Source organism: Gekko japonicus, unplaced genomic scaffold (assembly GCF_001447785.1).
Source record: "Gekko japonicus isolate JY-2015 unplaced genomic scaffold, Gekko_japonicus_V1.1 scaffold4046, whole genome shotgun sequence".
Lineage (NCBI taxonomy): Eukaryota > Metazoa > Chordata > Lepidosauria > Squamata > Gekkonidae > Gekko > Gekko japonicus.
The window spans coordinates 102,887-103,716 of NW_015173809.1; the positions used below are offsets into that span (position 1 = coordinate 102,887).

At 56.1% G+C, this 830-nt stretch overlaps 1 non-coding gene across 1 annotated transcript; it reads right to left on the bottom strand.

The window, feature by feature from the left end:
• Positions 1 to 521: 521 nt before the first annotated feature.
• Positions 522 to 593, bottom strand: TRNAT-UGU. Its single transcript has one exon. It is a non-coding gene; the product is annotated as a tRNA-Thr (tRNA).
• Between the last annotated feature and the right edge of the window lie 237 nt (positions 594 to 830).

Below are 830 nucleotides of genomic sequence, written 5' to 3' on the forward strand. Positions count from 1 at the left end.
CATGGAAAAAAAGAAACCCCCCCCCCCCCCGTTTTCTCCCCCGAATTTTTCCGGTTTTTTTCCGGGCCTTCACATCTCTACTTGGGACATTTGCATTGCTTCGCTCCAGATTTGCTCTACACCGGGAGGTCAGACCACAGAAACGGGGCAGAGGGGCTGTGTCGTGGTGGTAGAGCACCGAGACCTTCTTCCCAAGATCTGCCGTCCGTGCCCTCTCCTGCAGACCGGGGCAGGTCACGTGGCAACCAGAGGTAGGGCTTTTCAGGTAACGCGCGTGAAGCTGCTTCATACTGGATCAGACTTTTGGTCCGTCAAGGTCAGTTTTGTCTGCTCAGACCAGCAGCCGCTGTCCAAAATCTCAGTCTGAAGCCTTTCAAATCACCAACTACCTGATCCTTTCAACTGGAGATTCTGGGGATTGAACCTGGGACCTTCTGCATGCCAAGCAGAAGATCTGCCTCTGTCACAGCCTTCCAGGGTCTCAGGCTCTTTCACATCACCTCCTGCCTGGTCCTTTCAATTGGAGATGCCGGGGACTGAACCTGGGACCTTCTGCATACAAGGCAGAGGCTCTTCCACTGAGCCACGCCCCCCCCCCTTTACAGCTCTCCAGGGTCTCAGGGTGAGGTCTTTCCCATCACCTCCTGCCTGGTCCTTTTAACTGGAGATGCCGGGGACTGAACCTGGGACCTCCTGCATGCCAGGCAGAGGCTCTTCCACTGAGCCATGGCCCCTCTTTACAGCTCTCCAGGGTCTCAGGCTGAGGTCTTTCCCATCACCTCCTGCCTGGTCCTTTTAACTGGGGATGCTGGGGACTGAACCTGGGACCT